This window comes from Rana temporaria, chromosome 2 (assembly GCF_905171775.1).
Source record: "Rana temporaria chromosome 2, aRanTem1.1, whole genome shotgun sequence".
Taxonomy (NCBI): domain Eukaryota; kingdom Metazoa; phylum Chordata; class Amphibia; order Anura; family Ranidae; genus Rana; species Rana temporaria.
The window spans coordinates 60,627,413-60,647,529 of NC_053490.1; positions in this window are offsets into that span (position 1 = coordinate 60,627,413).

A 20,117-nucleotide genomic window follows, 5' to 3' on the forward strand; every position below is an offset into this window, starting at 1 on the left:
GGAGAAGCGGGGAGGACACCACGAAGGCCGCAGACGGACGCCGGACCGCACAAGGCCGCCGGGCAAGACACCAAAACGGTAAGTAATATAACATTTTTTTTTCAGGAATTTCAAGTCCACATTAGGGGTGCGCAATAGGCTGATAAATATGGTAATGTAAAATATGTGATGACAAAAAGAGAAAGGCATAAGAACAAAATATAACAATCATGAGCCCAGTAATATTCTGCATCAGGTTTACAGCCCTCTTCCACTTTGTGTTAAAAAAAAAAAAAAACAATCTGAGAGTGTATGGGTCACAACTGTCCTTCAAAGTAGAAAATTATCTTCTTAGATACTGAAGAGCGAAGAAGGAAGAAAGGCTCTGTTAGTGCATTCATTTTTTAGAATGATTCCTTCTATTACAGTATGAACAATATGGGCAGCCGAATCCCTATCAGGCCTTCCATACATATTAGATCTATCAATCTAGACCAGTGATTGTCAACCTTTTTAGGACCAGGCCATGGTGCACTCTTCCAAAACCTTCTCTGCCCCAAAGAGTAAAATAAAAATAAAAAAAAAGTTTATACTTGCACAATAAATGCAGGGGAATACAAAATATGTATTGAAATTCTGGCAAGCTATGAATGGGGCTGAGTGTCCTTGTGAAGGTTCTGGAGGGGTTAGGGAACTCTTTAGCAGACTTGTTTTCAATTTCTTTTTATTTAAAAAAAAAATTCTCAAGTACAAAAAGCTTTTAGGCTCCATGCACACAGAAGCTGATAAACTGCAGTTTATTGGCGTTTTGTCTTTTTTTTTTAAAGCACATGAACTGAATTCTATGTTAGCCTATGTGCCCATCCACACCTGGGCGTTTTTTAGTGTTAATGAGCATTGGAGTTTATTGGCTTTTTTCCGAACGCCCGAAATTTGCGTTCAAAGTGCAGTTTTTGGCGGGAAAAAAACGCAAAATGCAGAAAAACGCTCAAAAATGTTTAAAAACGCTCAAAAACGCCAGCGCCAGCGTTTTTTTTGCGGTTTTTAATTCATAAAAAAAAAATGCTATTGCAAAAACGCTAAAAAAAGGCTTCCTGCAAAGCTACTGGCGTATTTTATAGCTTTTTTTTAGCTTCAGTGTGCATGGAGCCTTACATTTATTCAAGATTCCATTACAATATACTATGTTGCCACTAATTATTCAATATATCGAATCTTGATGTGTATAAATCATTAAAAAAAATATTCCCTTCATCATTAATCTACATTTGGTAGTATTATCTTCCTTATCCATTCATCCTAACATCCATTCATCCATAAAAAAAACAGAAACCCCACCCCCATCTCCCCCTTATTTCTCTACCGTCCTCTGCTTCGTTTACCTTTCCCCTTCATATTCCTCCTTATTTTCCATTTATATATATTATTTCATTCCTTCCGAGAGCCGAAGTTTGTCCCATTTTTTACATATTTCTGGCATTTGACTATTTATGTATCCTTCTTCTCTCATCTGTCTTTCCATATATTGTATTTAGTTCATTTCACATATCTATTCTACTATATTTGGGCTTTTATTTTCTCTCCAGTTGTGAGCTATCATTGTTCTAGCTGCCGTTGTCATATGGTGAAAAATATCTTTCTTAATACTTTTTATTGAGTCTGGAATTAAAGATAACAAGAAAATATCTATGTTTAGATTCCTCTCTACTCCCGACACTTTCCAATATATCTTGTGAACTTTTCCCAGAAATTTCTCACCAAATGACAACTATACCAAATGTGGTCCACAGTCCCCCTTTTGACCTTACATCTCCAACAAATGTCTGTTTGTCCACTATTTATTTTATTTAACGATACTGGGCTCCAATACCATCTCATTGCTATTTTGAACTGTATTTCTTGGTACTTGGTCGCTAAAGATGTTTTATGAATTATTGAAAATATTTTCTCCCATTCTCTCTCTGATATTGGTCTCCCTATTTCCTTTTCCCATTTTTTCATTCCTGTTAGTTCTCTAAGGGGTCCAGAAGGGAGTAGTAAACCGTATATCTTGGATAATTTTTTTTGTTGATTTTTGTTTGTCTATTAAGATTTGTTCAAATTTTGTTTCCTGACAGACTCCATGGCAGCCTACGTGTGGGTTAATCCCGCCTCTCATACCTCATAGGACCCTACTCCCATAAATCTTTGCCTCTAGTCAGAGACCGTGTTCCTTTTTTTGTCCTCCTCCTAGGACCAAGGTGTTTTTGTTCTTATCTTAAGAAGATCTTTTTGTATACGGTTCAGTCCTGGTCGCACGAGTTGATGGCGGTTTCATTTTCTTTTCCCTGGAGTCTAGCAATCCCAGCTATTAGCAGGGTGTATACGGTGATATCTGCGATGCCACGAAGAGCTTACTGGCCTGGCCATTGGCAGGCAAGCAGCAACTTGGCCAAACATCCTAGCTACTAGCAGGAGGCACCTTATGGAGAGATGCCAAGGTTGTGCAGTGAGTGATTACTCATAAGTTCCAGGCTGGATCGAGTTCATGCTGTGGGGGTATCATTTATCTCTTTATACATGGCAGCAGTGTTTGTATTTGTTTTTTGTCTGTCTCCGCCGTTTGCTAGCTCTATGGCGGCTGGAGCGCATCTGCGTTCCAGTCCGCCGCGTCTTCCGGGTTAACTGCGCAGCTGCGAGCCTCGTCCGAGATCGAGGCTTGTTTCGTGCGTGCGCAATTCTGGAATACGGCGGCAATCGAGCATGCACATGAGCTCCGCTGGGCGACATCGGCTCTGTCGTACGAACGCCAGGGGCGCAGTGACGTCATCATCGGCGCCAAGTTTAAATAGCTGTCAGATACAGCTGTTACTTGGGATGTCCTGCAGGATAAGACAGCAGCTTCCGGGTGTTTGTGCTTGAAGTGGCTAAGGTAGGAGGCTATGCTGCTCCTGTTGATGAAGATGTCTAGCTATTTTTTCTCTAGGTTTATTTTGTGACTTTGGTCTTTCAGCTACCAAGCTTCTGCTATGGATGTGTCACCCCCCCCCCCCCAGTGGCCAACCCTTGCGCTGCAGGTAGGAATATTTCCTTCTGCTGGGCATTTGGGTTCTTTTACGAGCCTGTTAATTTTCCTTTTATTATTTTTCTTCCCTCAGTCCCTCTAGGTCTGAAAATAGGCATTCAGTACACGAAGATAATGGCAATTCTAAAACTCAGCATCATCATTCCTCATCAAGTTCTAGACGTCCTAGATCATCTTCTAGACGTCTTGGTGGAGAGCCCAGGTCTGGGCACCACTCTCACTGCCATTCCAGCCACTCAAGAAACAGAGTCTGCTGGGGATGTAGGGCTCAGGTCCTGGAATGTAAATCCATCTGTGAGCCATGTTATTCTCGAGACGTAAGGGAAAGGGGAGGTGGAGACCAACAAGTGGAGGCTCTGGTTAGAAGGGTGGTCCAGGAGTCCCTAAACAAATCTGACCCCAACCGTACAGTCGTTCCTCTGGCTGACCCAGCACCAGTCCTCATACAGGATGACGCGGATGCTCCGGGTCCCTCTCTGCCTAACTGCTCCTCAAGCGAATCTTCACATAGTGAGGCAAAAGATATTAACAATACCACAGGGTTTGACTTCTCTTTAGTTCCAAATTTGGTTAAAGCAGTTAAAGATGCTTTAAAATGGGAAGAACCAGTCGAGGCACCTTCTAAACAAAGGAAGTACTTCAAACAACTCAAAAAGGAGAGCCCAAAATTCCCCTTTTTGGGTGAACTTGGGGATATTATTACAGATGAATGGACTGGAGTAGAAAGGAAAAACTCATTACTTCCTAAAGTGGCAAAAATGTATCGATTCAAGAGTGAGGATGTGAAACATCTTGAATCAGCCCTTCTGATTGATGCAGCCTTAATGAGGTTGGCAAGACATGTTACACTCCCTCTGGAAGATACCGTTTCCTTCAAAAACGGACTAGAGAGGAAAATAGATACTGATCTCAAGCGTATATATATTACGACGGGCATGGCCTGTAAGCCAGCCTTGGCCCTTGCAGCTCTGTCCAAAGCAATGGAGGCCAATAAAGTAGATTCTTCCATGGCAAACATTTCTGAAGAGTTAGCCAAGAGCATGCCACTCCATGAACTAAGGATGGCGTCTGTCTTTTTGGGTGAAGCTTCTCTCGATATTTTTCACCTGATGGCACGTGTCATGTTCTCCTCTGTAACAGCTAAACAGGGCTTGTGGCTACGTCCTTGGGTATCTGATCCTGCCTCTAAACAGGCATGGTGCAGGATTCCCTTTCAAGGGTCTTCCCTTTTCGGAAATAAGCTTGACAGTGCCATCACCCGTGCCACAGGTGGTAAGTCAGGGTTCCTTCCCCAGGATCGTCACCTTCTGGGTCAGAGAAGAACTCAACCAAGACAAGATCAGAATCGTGCAAGAGATGCTCGTCGTTACAAACCTGGTCGTGAATTCAAGAAAGAACTGGAGAAGAAACCAGCCGTCTGGTCAAAAATCCACAAAGGGAGCTTCTTCTGGTGGACGTGAGGCTTCCAAGTCTTTTTGATATAGGGTCGGCTCAGACGGAACAAGTTGGAGCTCGGTTACTTCAGTTCCGACACGTCAGGGCAGCCTCGATAAAAGATTTCTGGACTGTCAAAACATTCTCTTCGGGTCATTCTTGGACGTTTGTCAATCCTTCCAGTCTTCAGTTCGTACCCACAGTCCTACCCTGCTCAGAAGAGAAGAGACAAATCCTTCTATCATACACAAACTCTCTAATGGCCCAGGGCGCTGCCATACAAGTACCAACGACTGAAAGATTCCAAGGGATGTACTCACCCTTGTTCATGGTTCTAAAAAAGTCCAGCTCCTGGAGGCCAGTAATAGACCTGACTCATCTAAATACCTTTATCAAAAAGGAAAAGTTCAAAATGGAGTCACTGCTCACAATACGTCAGACGGTTCAACCAGGCGACTGGCTGGTCTCCATAGACCTGAAGGATGTCTATTTCCATGTCCCGATAGCAGTAGAGTTTCAAAAGTATCTCCGGTTTGCAGTAGACAGTATTCACCTCCAGTTTACATGTCTCCTGATCAAGCTTACAACATCGCCTCGGGTATTTTCAAAGCTCTTACTGGCTGTCGTGGCTTTGATCAGAACAAAAGGTATTCGGCTATACCACTACCTGGACGATCTGCTATTACTTTCTCAAAGCAAGGAGCAGCTATTAATACATCGGTCTCAGGTTATCTCCACTCTGACCGAGTTCGGTTGGCTGTTGAACAAAGAAGAGTCATCTAGAGCCTACACAAGCTCAGATTTTTCTCGGCGCTCAATTCAATACAGTAGAGAGTACCATCTCCTTGCCCCTGGAGAAAATTCCAGTGATTCGGGACAGAATTCACCTTGCAATGTCTTCTCCTCTCCTCAGAGCCTCACAGTGTCTCAAGATAATAGGCACCATGGTGTCCACAGCACCCCGTCTATGAGGGAAAGCCTTCCCTGGTGGCTTCTGCGGAAGAATCTTCTCAACTGCCATTCCATAGCTCCCATTTCCTGGGTCACAATTACAACGGATGCCAGCAACAGAGGCTGGGGAACGATCTGCCTGAAGGAAGTAGCTCAGGGAAAGTGGGACTTCCTGTCCCAAAGGATAGTATCCAATGTCCTATAACTCTGAGCAGCCTTTTGTGCTCTACAAGTCTTTCTTCACTTGATAAAGGGGACCTCAGTTCTCCTAAGGCTGGACATCACATCAGCAGTATCGTATATCAAGAGGCAGGGAGGCACTCGCAGTCTATCCCTACTGAGGGAGGTAGATCCAATCATGTCATGGGCTCAGACATATCTGGCAAATCTGACAGCTGTATATCTTCCCGGGGCTCAAGAACGTCACTCGACAATGAGTGGTCTCTCCACAACAAAGTCTTCAATTGGGTTCTGTCCCTGGGGATTGTACCGGAAGTGGATCTGTTTGCGTCTCCGTGCAACTTCAAGCTGGAAAAGTACTACACGAGATGCCGTTGTCCCCAAGCCTTCGGGGTGGACACCCTGACGGATCAGTGGAAGTTTCACAGATCCTATGCCTTTCCCCCAGTTCCCGCCATTCTTCAGTTCCTATCGAGACTCAGGTGGGAGGAGGCCGAAATAGTGGCGATAGTTCCATACTGGCCCAACAGACCATGGTTTTCTTTGCTGTTACAACTGAGCTTCTGGGATCCAGTTCCGCTCCCAGCCAGACCAGATCTCCTGTTGCAGGGAATAACCCCTCACCCATGCCCAACCCATCTACATCTAATGGCTTGGTTTTTGAGAGGGGAAGACTGGAAGCGTTAGGTTGCCCAAGTGGGGCAATTCCTACTTTATTGAGTGCTAGGAGACCAAGTACCAACAAAGTCTATCAAAGAATTTGGTCGAAATTCACAGATTATATTTCTACCGTTGAAGGTTCTCCTATCGATCCCAGCATACAGGATGTCCTAGGTTTTCTTCAAATAGGACTCGATCTATCCTTATCAGTTAGCTCCTTGAGAGTTCAAGTTTCTGGTATCTCTGCCTTCACAGGCATATCCTGGCGGGCTAGACACACTCTTATCAGACAATTCTTTAAAGGAGCTATAAGACTGAGACCTCAAAGAAAATCGAGATTTTCCAAGTGTGACCTTGCCCTGGTCCTGGATTTTTTCTCAGAAAGAGATGGACAGCACACAGATCAACTATCTATCAAAGATCTCTCCCTCAAAGTTGTCTTCCTTGTAGCCATAACATCGGCTAAGAGGGTTTCCAAAATTGGTTCTCTAGGATCCAAGGAACCATTCCTTACTTTCTTCCCGAATCGTGTAGTAATGATTCCTATGCTACAGTAGGTTCTAATCCAAAAGTAACATCGGTTTTTCATGAGAATCAGGAAATTGTTCTCCCCACCTTTCGATCATCTGAGAACTCTAATATTCACCCTTTGGATGTCGGAGAAGTTTTAAAGCAATATCTGGAAGCTACAGCGTCTTTTCGCCAATCTGATCATCTGTTCATTTCCTTCCATGGGAAAAACAAAGGATTGCATGCTTCCTCTAGAACCATTGCAGCGTGGATCGTTCAAGCCACCCAAGGGGCTTATAAGGTGAAGGGTTTGGCTCCTCCAGAAGCGGTGACCGCTCATTCCACGAGGAGCATTTCCACATCATGGGCGGCTGCCCGTCATGTCTCCCCAGAAGTGATCTGTAAAGCGGCCTCATGGTCGTTGTTAAGCACATTTATGACGCACTATTGTGTAGAACCGGCTTTTTTGTCTTCGGTTAATTTTGGCTTACATGTTTTGTCTGTTGATGGTGTCAATTAAACCTTTTCTTTATGTGTATGGCTAGTCATTTCCCACACGTAGGCTGCCATGGAGTCTGTCAGGAAAACTGAAAATTTATATTAAATACTTACCACAATTTTCCTTTCCTGATGGACTCCATGGCAGCAGGAGTTCCCTCCCTTTGCTGGAGTAGGCTATATTACGGAACACGGTCTCTGACTAGAAGCAAAGCTTTATGGGAGTAGGGTTCTATGAGGTATGAGAGGCGGGATTAACCCACACGTAGGCTGCCATGGAGTCCATCAGGAAAGGAAAATTACGGTAAGTATTTGATATACATTTTTTGTTTTTTGGTCTATTTGTTGAAGGTAATACTATATTTGTTGCAATGTATGTTTTTAATTCGTGGTATTGTAGCCATTTATGTTTATATTCGGGTCCCAGATCTTGCATTTTAGGTATTTTCCCTTCCACTGTAGCAGACTTGGTGGCCCTATTTGGTATGAGGTCTCTGGAGGGAACTGGAAGGCAACTGTGGGGGGGGGGGGATAAGGGTCTCTGAAAGAGGCTGGAAGTCTCTCCGTGAGGCTGGGGGTTTAGCAAGGGCAGTGTGGGAGAATGGAGGAATATGCAGGGCTGGAGGACACTGTGGGACACTGTTGCATGTCGGGCACCTAAGATTGGGAATCTGATGTAAGGAGGCTCTGATGGGCTTTTTTATTTGGAATTTCTTCGCTTTGTTTTACTTCTGCTGTTCTAAATCATATCATGCGGATTACAAAAACAACCTTGAAATAAAACGTATTCATTTCAGTTTGATTTGTTGATTCATAAAACATTTTTTTTTTCAGCCTGCCAAAATGTGTAAAATATATGATGTGGCCCTCTTACTGAAAAGTTTGGAGACCCCTGGCCTAGACATTCAAAAGATTAGAAGCTCTGGTGATCAGCTTTGCACATGGGTGATAATGAGCATTCGCTTGTAGCAAAAGGTTTTCAAGAACGCTCCAAAAAACAGTTCACCCTCCCTTCAGCAAAAAAGCAATTAGGATGAGAATAATCCACATCAGAATGTGGACTTCCAGCTCAAGCCGCAGCATCTGACAAGCTACCTGACAGCGTACAATCAGAAGAAATAACGATAGCTTTCCTGGAACAGAAATCCCTAAACAGAACAAGTAAATGAAGCCGGTGATCAGAGTTAAAGAGGATATTTTACCCATCAAAACACAGCAGTCTGAAACTCATGAACTGTCAGTACTTTTTACTTGCTCCACATCTCATCTTTGAGTCATGGGGGATGAATTACTGAAATAATAGTTTGTTCATTTAAACAAAAGACAGCATTTACGCAGTGCTTTTTATATACTATACATTAACATCAATCCCGTCTAATATGCAGACATACAACAATCAGCCCTAGCATTAGGAACGACCATTTAATAATGAGTAGGTCCCCTTCTGCCATCAAAACAACTATCAATAGCAGGTCCTGTAAGTTGAAAGGTGGGACCAGGGGCGTAACTAGAAATCACAGGGCCCCATAGCAAAATGTTGTATGGGGCCCCCCAGAGCCACCCTAGTGTCAATGCAGCGTGACCTGTGCCCCATACAGCATGACCTGTGCCCTATACAGCGTGACCTGTGCCCCATACAGCATGACCTGTGCCCCATACAGCATGACCTGTGCCCTATACAGCGTGACCTGTGCCCCATACAGCATGACCTGTGCCCTATACAGCGTGACCTGTGCCCCATATAGCGTGACCTGTGCCCAATACAGCCTGGCCTGCCTGTGCCCAATACAGTCTGAACTGCCTGTGCCCCATATAGCGTGACCTGTGCCCAATACAGCATTGCCTGTGCCCAATACAGCCTGGCCTGCCTGTGCCCAATACAGCATTGCCTGTGCCCAATACAGCCTGGCCTGCCTGTGCCCAATACAGCCTCACCTGTGCAGAGGAAGAGGCAAGCCGGCCGGATCAGCAGAGAGCGGGATTGCCCGCTGTAATAGCTTTCATTTGAATTTCCCGACTTCACGGGGCTCATCGTCACATAGCCCCACCTCTTAGCCCAACGCCTTTGACGACGTCACATGTCCTACACTGGACTGGCGTTCTGTCGATCAAAGGTGCCGGACCAAGAGGTGGAGCTATGTGACATGACCCCCGGGAACACTGAAAGTTCTAATGAAAGCTATTACAGCGGGCAATTCCGCTCTCTGCTGATACGGACAGCCAGGGGCGGACTGACAACTCATGGGGCCCCCGGGCAATAGGAGATTATGGGGCCCCCAGGCTTAGAGATGGCCACCATCTTTTTTTTTATGCAACATGAATGTGGGCAAACCCATGCGGAGAGGCACCAAGCTCCGTGACATGCTGAGTGGCTTAGAGTTGGTGACCCACTAAATTCACCAGAAGCCTCTCATGGGCAAACAATTGCAGCCTCACTGTGCCCCATTAAATGCAGCCACTGTGCCCCATCAAATGCAGCCACAGTGCCCCATCAAATGCAGCCACTGTGCCCCATCAAATGCAGCCACTGTGCCCCATCAAATGCAGCCACTGTGCCCCATCAAATGCAGCCCACTGTGCCCCATCAAATGCAGCCCACTGTGCCCCATCAAATGCAGCCCACTGTGCCCCATCTAATGCAGCCCACTGTGCCCCATCTAATGCAGCCACTGTGCCCCATCTAATGCAGCCACTGTGCCCCATCAAATGCAGCCACTGTGCCCCATCAAATGCAGCCAACTGTGCCCCATCAAATGCAGCCCACTGCGCCCCATCTAATGCAGCCCACTGCGCCCCATCTAATGCAGCCCACTGCGCCCCATCAAATGCAGCCACTGTGCCCCATCAAATGCAGCCAACTGTGCCCCATCAAATGCAGCCCACTGTGCCCCATCTAATGCAGCCCACTGTGCCCCATCTAATGCAGCCCACTGTGCCCCATCTAATGCAGCCACTGTGCCCCATCTAATGCAGCCACTGTGCCCCATCAAATGCAGCCACTGTGCCCCATCAAATGCAGCCAACTGTGCCCCATCAAATGCAGCCCACTGCGCCCCATCTAATGCAGCCCACTGCGCCCCATCTAATGCAGCGCACTGCGCCCCATCAAATGCAGCCACTGTGCCCCATCAAATGCAGCCAACTGTGCCCCATCAAATGCAGCCAACTGTGCCCCATCAAATGCAGCCCACTGTGCCCCATCTAATGCAGCCCACTGTGCCCCATCTAATGCAGCCCACTGTGCCCCATCTAATGCAGCCCACTGTGCCCCATCTAATGCAGCCCACTGTGCCCCATCAAATGCAGCCAAATGTGCCCCATCAAATGCAGCCAAATGTGCCCCATCAAATGCAGCCAAATGTGCCCCATCAAATGCCGCCAACTGTGCCCCATTAAATGCAGCCACTGTGACCCTCAGCACCCCCCCCCCCCCTGTTGTCTGACCAACTCTTGCCCCATCTTGGTGGCAGGTCAGGCAGTGGGTGACGGCGGTGAGATGTGGGACGGGCAGCGGCGAGCTGCTTACTCCCTGCACCTCTTCTTTTCTCCTGCTAGGCGTCCAATAGGAGCGCCTGTCCTTTCAGCCAATCACATGATGGGTATCAGACCCGCACTTCCTGATTGGCGGAGAGCCGGTTCATTGTTAGAAAAGCAAACATTAATTTGCTTTTCTAAACCCACCTGGATGGGCTCTGAGTGCTCTGCGCTCCAAGCCCACCCTAATGTGAAGCCTATTAGAGCCTATGGCTCTAATCAGGTGCTTCAAACCCCCCCCCCCCCCCCCGCAATTTAGGCACCCAGCGTCCTAAAAGGTGATGGACACCTGAATTGGGGGTGGCCATGGATAGATTCATGCAATGCATGAATCTATACATTCTACATAGAGGGGGTGGTGCCCTTAATGGATGGACCGCCCCCTGGTATACACACGTACATGCACTGTATACATATATATATATAGTGAGAAGTGCCATGCTTCTGGGAGAAGGATGTGCTGAACTTCTCCAATCTCTGCTACATCTCCCTACTCATCAGCTGCCCACCAATACACAGGCACAGCCTCCTCTCCTGTATTACAACATGTGAGCTGCTGGGGCACTACAAGTACCAGCATGGCAGAAGGGGCAGGAGCAGTGTGTTCTATCAGGATGATTTTTGGAAAAAAAGTGCTGGTGTGTGAATATATAGATACATATATATGTATCTATATATACACACACCAGCACTTTTTTTCCAAAAATCATCCTGATAGAACACACTGCTCCTGCCCCTTCTGCCATGCTGGTACTTGTAGTGCCCCAGCAGCTCAGACATAGCATGTGGTAATACAGGAGAGGAGGCTGTGCCTGTGTATTGGTGGGCAGGTGATGAGTAGGGAGATGTAGCAGAGATTGGAGAAGTTCAGCACAGAAGCATGGCACTTCTCACACACAGAAAAAAACGATCTAACAGCAAGAGGAGCCCTGCTGCTACACAGCCTCCCCCCTCCCCCTCCTCACCAGGATAGGTAAGCACTGATAATACAATTCCTCCAGCTTACCTTTTATGAGGCAGCAATCCACCCCACACTGCAGGCTGTCCCCTCCTCCCTCTCATCTCTCCAGCAGTCGGCATCTCCTGCTAGTATGTCAAAAAAGCCGCGCTGGAGAAGGGGGCGTGTACACTGTGCTCCCATTGGCTGAGAAGGCAGTAAAGAGGCGGGGCAGCTACAATCTCGAGATTTGTACATCAAAATGATGTCGGTAGTGGCCAATTCAGTGATAGATGTCATAAAAACACTGATACCAACAAACTGTCCCTGCTTTTACCAAGGCTGGCAACCCTGATGGGGCCCCCTAGTGGCCATGGGGCCCTCAGCTCGCCTCTTCCTCTCCTCTCTCTTCACTTCACCGGGCCCCCCTGATCCTCACTCGGCTGCGGGCCCCATAGCGCCCGCATGGGTTGCTATGGCGGTAGTTCCGCCACTGGGTGGGACCTAAATCGTTAGAACTTTTTTTCCCAGCACATCCCACAGATGCTTAATTGCAGGGCCGATCCTAGGCAGGGTGCACAGGGTGCTTTGCACCTGGGCGTCTGCAGAGGTGGGGCGCCCTCCTTCTCTCTCCGTCCAGAACTAGTGTTCTGAGCATAGGTGTGTGTCCGTCCAGAACTGGTGTGTGAGCATAGGGCAGCCCGTCCAGCCTGGCAGTGCTCGGGGGAGGGGGCTCTCCTCTTCCTGACACAAGGGTTCTAGTTTTCAGTGGCGGCTGAGTACTGATGTGCAGGAATGAATTCCTCACACTGGGAGTCTTGGATCCCACACTGTCTCCACCAACTCCAGTTGGAATGCCTCCCCCTCCCATCTCTATCTTGGACTGCACAGAGAGAGAGAACCAAGGTAAGTCACAGTGTTCAGTGTGCTGTGTGCTGGGGGATGGCATCACCAGCATCCCTTTACACGTGCTCTGGGCTGCCCCTGCTCTAGATGTTTTATGGCATGATAGATTGCATAGAATACACAGCCCCTGTCCCTTCCTGCGCCTCAGTAGTCCATCTACAGATGTGATGTATAATGAGATGTACCAAAAACCCTTTCACACTGACAGTGCGGGGGCTTCGGCGGTAAAGCGCCGCTAGTTTTAGCGGCGCTTTAACGTCGTTTTAGAGGTACATTTAACCCCCATTAAAGGCCAAATAAAGGGTTCAAAGGCGCCAGTGCCGAGGCGCTTTTGCAGGCACTGCTCATTGATTTCAATGGGCAGGGGTGCTTTAGGAGCGGTGTATACACCGCTCCTAAAGCGCCTTAAAGAAACTACTTGCAGGAATTTTTTGGACGTCCTGCCAGCGCACCACCCCAGTGTAAAAGCATTCGGGCTCTCACAGTGGGATTGCAGATGAGGCTTTTTTCAGGCGATATTTTTAACGCTGAAGTGCCCGAAAAACGACCTCCAGTCTGAAATGGGTCTAATGGACTATTTCCTGTACTATGTCTGCAGTCTCTGACCATCTTGTGTACCACGTCTGCAGTCTCTGACCATCTCCTGTAATATGTCTGCAGTCTCTGACCATCTCCTGTATCATGTCTACAGTCTCTGACCATCTCCTGTATCATGTCTGTAGTATGTCTGGGGGCTCTTTCTAACAGACTCTCTAACAGAAGTCCTCTCTGTGTCCATCAGAGAGGTTCCCCTCCAGGTCCCAATAAAGTACTTTGCTTCTCTTCCTGTATTTTGTTTATTGTTAAGAGATCATGTAAGGATCCCAGGGTAATGAAGACTTCATTGGGGAAGCATCTCTTTGGTTGAGTTGTTGCCATAGAAACAATTGTAAAGGGGAGGAGTTAGTAAAATGACCACGCCCATGTGGAGGTGCCAGATATATTTCTGTACCCAGGCGCCTGGGACCCTAGGATCAGCCCTGCTTAATTGAATTTAGATCTGCAGAATTTGGAGTCTAAATGAACACTTTTAAGATACCTGCTTTCATTGCTCCATGGTGAGGTTTTGTTGCTCACATGCCCATTGTAGGACACTTTTGGATGAGGTCAGCATGGGCACCCTGACAGGTATGATACACTGTGTGTTCTGACACATTTCTATTTCAAACAGCATTAACTTTTTCAGCAATTTGAGCTACAGTAGCTCTTGTATTGAATCAGAATACACAGGCCAGCCTTAGCTCCCCACGTGCATCAATGGACACCCATGACCTTGTCACCAGTTTTCATTCCTTGGACCACTTTTGGTAGGTCATGACTACTGCAGATGGGGAGCACCATCCAAGAGCTGCAGTTTTTTTAGTTCTGACCAAGTTATCTAGCCAAAACAATTTGACTCTTGTCAAAAGTCGCTTAAATCTTTACGCTTGCCCTTTTCTTCTGCTTTCAATACATCAACTTCAGGGACAGCAAGTTCACTTGCCGCCTGATATATCACCTTATTAAACAGTGTGCTTTAACTTCTCCCACACATGATTAGAGGTTCAAAGTCAACATGGACACAATTAATTTATCTGTTTACAAACAATGTTTACGAGATCCATAAAGACATGAATGAGCAAGTTTGAGGTGGAGGAACTTCACTGGTCTGCCTCAACCCGATAGAAAACACCATTGGGATGAATTAGAGCGGAGACTGTGAGCCAGGTCTTCTTGTCCAACATCAGTGCCTGACCTTACAAATGCACTTCTAGAAGAATGGTCAAACATTCCCATAGACACACTCCTAAACCTTGTGGACAGCCTTTCCAGAAGAGTTGAAGCTGTTATAGCTGCAAAAGGTGGGCCAACTCAATATTGAACCATATGGACTAAGAATGTGATGTCATTAAAGTTCATGTGCGTTTAAAGTCAGGCATCTCAATATTTTTGGTAATATAGTGTATGTTAATTCCTTAGAGTATGGGTGAGCAAATGTTTTTGTATATATAGGGTAGAATATCTGTATTAAACCTATACCTGTGACTAACTAGCCATATCATGAGACAAATGTAATACCTTATTTAATTTACCAACATCCACTTTGCAAATTGAACATTTTTTTTCTAGATGAACAACCTCTACACCTTTGGTACGTCAACCCCTGTAAGTTGGATATTTTGTGTCCATGCAGTCCTAAATTTAGAATTGGTCAGTAATTTGAAAATAATACCTACATTTAATTCAATTAAAACAACAAAAACAATAGATTATATAAAAGTAACCATCATAATCCACAATATAACATTGTAAGCCAGTAATTTTGGAATTGAGCCGTGCACATGTGCTAAACAAGCACACACTATTAAATGTCTCTGTGTTTGCTGAACACCTTATACAGTATGTGCTTTAGATAGATTGTCCTATCTACCAACCTCACAATCCAGCCTGCTTCATTATAATGTTTACACCGTACAAAGTAGAAGGAATACAGATGATTTCACCAAAGGATGGTTGGCAGAACATATTGCAGGGAAGTTGAAAGCTTGATTGATTAATTATTTTTATATATATATATATATATATATATATATATATATATATATATATAGATATATGTAACCTGCTATATGCATAGGAAGTCAGGAAAAGCTTTACATATTTGAAACACAGCTGTATATGTAATCTTTTTCCAGTGTAAAAAAATGTTAGTTTTCCATTCACATAGTTCTTCAATCCAGATAACTGCATTCAAGGGATTACATTATTTATATATTTCACTTTCTCTACATCTAAACTTTGAGTCATGTTGGTGGGGGGAGGATAAATTACAAAAAAAAGTAGTTTGTTCACTTAAGCTGGCTAAACCTGGATCGCAATATGGCCAGTTCAGCAGGAACTGTATGAATTTCAATCCATCTATGGTCACTCCCGTTCATGAGCAGTTGATCTATCGATTGACAGCTCATTAACTGGCTTGCTCGAATATTTTGCTTCGATCAATGCATGCAGTCAATTGGCTGTAGCGCTAATCAATGTATTCTGACAGTGTGGGAGTCCCGCTGTCAGAATACAATGACACAGCAGGGAGGATTTCCCCTTCCACCTTAAAGTCTAACTCTAGGCAAAAAAAATGTTCCCCATGCAATGACTAAGCACAGGTTGGATGTGTGAAACGCGTCTATGTGACTAAAAATCTGGTGTCCTTGGTGTATCCTGACAATTTTTCAATAAAGGCACACTGTTTTTGAACCTTTGAATGTGCAGCCATTTCTTCTTTTTCCCTGTGCCACTGTATGGGCCAACTGCAAAATTTTCCTACTCCCATAATCCGCCAATCTTTCCCGGAAAACCGTGCTCCCACCGCAGGAGAGCGGTGGACTGTTCCTGTTTGTAGAGCATGCTCTGGGTGTACTGTCAACACGAACAGTCCATTTTAAAGACCACTGGAGCACAGAGGTGCTGAACCGGGCTTGTGTGGGGAGGATCGGCGGGTCAGGTAAGTATATCTCTGCTATCCTGTCCTCTAGAAAACATCTAGCAGTTAACCCATGCAGTTCGGGGCACAGCACCACTGCACAGGGAACAAAAATGTTGCCCGAAGTTCTGCTTTAAAGGTATGACCAGCTTTAGCCAAGTGGAAGTTTGTGAATAAGGTAAACCGAATTCCACTATGAATACCTAAATATGTAAAATGCTATTTTTTTTATAACATGTCTGAGTGGTGCCCTTTACCTTACTGTGAAATTGTGCATACAGTCAGGTCCATAAATATTGGGACATCAACACAATTCTAATCGTTTTGGCACCACAATGGATATGAAACAAACAAGATGTGCTTTAACTGCAGACTTTCAGCTTTAATTTGAGGGTATTTACATCCAAATCAGGTGAACGGTGTAGGAATTACTACAGTTTGTATATGTGCCTCCCACTTTTTAAAGGACCAAAAGTAATGGGACAATTGACTGCTCAGCTGTTTCATGACCAAGTGTGCATTATTTCCCCATTATCACATTTACAAGGAGCAGATAAAAGGTCCAGAGTTCATTTCAAGTGTGCTATTTGCATTTGGAATCTGTTGCTGTCAACTCTCAATATGAGATCTAAAGAGCTGTCACTATCAGTGAAGCAAGCCATCATTAGGCTGAAAAAAAAAAAACCCATCAGAGAGATAGTAAAAACATTAGGTGTGGCCAAATCAACTGTTTGGAACATCCTTAAAAAGAAAGAACGCACTGGTGAGCAACACCAAAAGACCCGGAAGACCACGGAAAACAACTGTGGTGGATGACCGAAGAATTCTTTCCCTGGTGAAGAAAACACCCTTCACAACAGTTGGCCAGATCAAGAACACTCTCCAGGAGGTAGGTGTATGTGTGTCAAAGTCAACAATCAAGAGAAGACTTCACCAGAGTAAATACAGAGGGTTCACCACAAGATGTAAACCATTGGTGAGCCTCAAAAACAGGAAGGCCAGATTAGAGTTTGCCAAACAACATCTAAAAAAACCTTCATAGTTCTGGAACAATATCATATGGACAGATGAGACCAAGATCAACTTGTACCAGAGTGATGGGAAGAGAAGAGTATGGAGAAGGAAAGGGACTGCTCATGATCCAAAGCATACCACCTCATCAGTGAAGCATGGTGGTGGTAGTGTCATGGCGTGGGCATGTATGGCTGCCAATGGAACTGGTTCTCTTGTATTTATTGATGATGTGACTGCTGACAAAAGCAGCAGGATAAATTCGGAAGTGTTTCGGGCAAAATTATTATCTGCTCATATTCAGCCAAATGCTTCAGAACTCATTGTACGGCAGATGGACAATGACCCGAAGCATACTGCGAAAGCAACCAAAGAGTTTTTTAAGGGAAAGAAGTGGAATGTTATGCAATGGCCAAGTCAATCACCTGACCTGAATCCGATTGAGCATGCATTTCACTTGCTGAAGACAAAACTGAAGGGAAAATGCCCCAAGAACAAGCAGGAACTGAAGACAATTGCAGTAGAGGCCTGGCAGAGCATCACCAGGGATGAAACACAGTGTCTGGTCTATGTGTTCCAGACTTTAGGCTGTAATTGACTGCCTAGGATTTGCAATCAAGTTTGATTTATGATTGTTAATCTGTCCCATTACTTTTGGTCCCTTAAAAAGTGGGAGGCATATATACAAACTGTTGTAATTCCTACACCGTTCACCTGATTTAGATGTAAATACCCTCAAATAAAGCAAGTCTGTTTGTTTCATTTCAAATCTATTGTGGTGGTGTTTAGAGCCAAAAAGATTAGAATTGTGTCGATGTCCCAATATTTATGGACCTGACTGTATATGCAATATATACAACCTACTGTAGTATGCTGCAGTAGGTTGCACTAAGTGATTTCCTTAGTGCATGACACTCCCACCACCATGCTTGACTGAAGGCAAGACACATTGGTCTTTGTACTCTTCATCTGGTTTCCGCTACACACGCTTGACACCATCTGAACCAAATAAGTTAATGTTGGCCTCATCAGAGCACAGGACATGGTTACAGTAATCCATATCCTTGATCTGCTTGTCTTCAGCAAACTGTTTGCAGGCTTTCTTGTGCATCATTTTTAGAAGAGGCTTCCTTCTGGGACAACAGCCATGCAGTCCAATTTGATGCAGTGTACGGTGTATGGTTTGAGCACTGACAGGCTGACCCCCCAACCCTTTAACCTCTGCAGCAATGCTGGCAGCATTTATACATCTATTTCCCAAAAACAACCTCTGGATATGATGCTGAGCATGTGCACTTCTTTGGTCAACCATGGCGAGGCCTATTCTGACTGGAACCTGTCCTGTTAAACCGCTGTATGGAATTGGTCACCGTGCTGAAGCTCAGTTTCAGGGTCTTGGAAATCTTTCCTATAGCCTAGGCCATCTTTATGTAGAGCAACAGTTTTTTCAGATCCTCAGAGAGTTCTTTGTCATGAGGTACCATGTTGAACTTCCAGTGACCATTATTAGTGAGAGCGATAACACCAAATTTAACACACCTGCTCCCCATTCACACCTGAAGCCTTGAAACACTAACAAGTCACATGACACAGGGGAGGGGAAAATGGCTAATTGGGCCCAATTTGGACATTTTAACTTAGGGTTGTGCTCACTTTTGTATATATATATATATATATATATCAGTGGCAGTTCGTCCATAGAGGGCGCTGGAGCGCCGCCCCCTTTGGCTCTCACCGCCACTGAGTCAAATAACATAGATTCATGCATTGCACAAGTCTATGTTATTTTCGCCGCTGCCGCTGTTATTCAGATGGTCGGCGCTCAATGTCCGGCCATCTGAATAACGCCAGCTGGTTGGCTGTACGGAAATGTCTATCAAAGCCAACAGCTCTGATAGGCTTTCCCAATACAGCCCTCGGGTCCCGGAAGCTTATTCTCGGAGCGCACAGACTGTACGCCCCTTGAATAAGATGACAGGCGTCTCAGCCAATCAGGTTGGCCGGTTCTGGCTACCAGTAACCTGATTGGCTGAGACGCCTGTTAGTCATCGAGGGCGGGAGAAGACATCGCGGGACGTGGATGCCTAAAACCAGTAAAGGTAAGTGCCGGGCGGGGGGGGGGAAGAAAGCAATTTACAGGGCACAGTGGGGACAATTGGCACAGCGGCGACCATTAAAGGGCACAGTGGCTGCGTTTAATGGCATGGCACAGTGGTGACAATGTATGGCACAGTGGCTGCGTTTAATGGCATGGCACAGTGGTGACAATGGATGGCACAGTGGTGACAATGGATGGCACAGTGGCTGCGTTTAATGGCATGGCACAGTGGTGACAATGTATGGCACAGTGGTGACAATGTATGGCACAGTGGCTGCGTTTAATGGCATGGCACAGTGGTGACAATGTATGGCACAGTGGTGACAATGGATGGCACAGTGGCTGCGTTTAATGGCATGGCACAGTGGTGACAATGTATGGCACAGTGGCTGCGTTTAATGGCATGGCACAGTTGTGACAATGGATGGCACAGTGACTGCGTTTAATGGCATGGCACAGTGGTGACAATGTATGGCACAGTGGTGACAATGGATGGCACAGTGGCTGCGTTTAATGGCATGGCACAGTGGTGACAATGGATGGCACAGTGACTGCGTTTAATGGCATGGCACAGTGGTGCGAATTGATGGCACAGTGACTGCATTTGATGGCATGGCACAGTGACTGCGTTTAATGGCATGGCACAGTGGTGCGAATTGATGGCACAGTGGCTGCATTTGATAGCATGGCACAGTGGTGCAAATTGATGGCACAGTGGCTGCATTTGATGGCATGGCACAGTGGTGCAAATTGATGGCACAGTGGCTGCGTTTGATGGCATGTAACAGTGGCTGCATTTGATGGCATGTAACAGTGGCTGCGTTTGGGCACAGTGAGACTGCAATTTTTTTTTCCTTTG